Raw genomic sequence first — 361 nt, forward strand, 5'->3', positions numbered from 1 at the left:
CCCCTCTCCCTCTCTCTTTCAAGTGTCTTCTGCTTAAAAGGAAAGACATCAAGATGTTCAACAAACATATTCTACACCATCTCCAGTGCCCATTATTCTACCAATCCTCATGTTCTTTCTCTTGGAAATAGAAGTATAAGACCACAGTACTTTTTATTCATGTAGTTTGATGAGAGGAAAGAAAAACTATAAATTCAATTTACTGAGTCACTTATGGAGGAAATTAAGAGATTAGAAAGTAAAATATAGACATTCCAACAAGCTTTTCCCAAAGACAGATATGTAAAAATACAGCTATTGCTAAAGCCAGTTTGTGATGTGCTTTCTCAGTTTACTAATGTAAATATAGCCTGTAATCAAT

The sequence above is a fragment of the Mus pahari genome, chromosome 22 (genome assembly GCF_900095145.1).
Source record: "Mus pahari chromosome 22, PAHARI_EIJ_v1.1, whole genome shotgun sequence".
In the NCBI taxonomy this organism is placed as follows: Eukaryota; Metazoa; Chordata; class Mammalia; order Rodentia; family Muridae; genus Mus; species Mus pahari.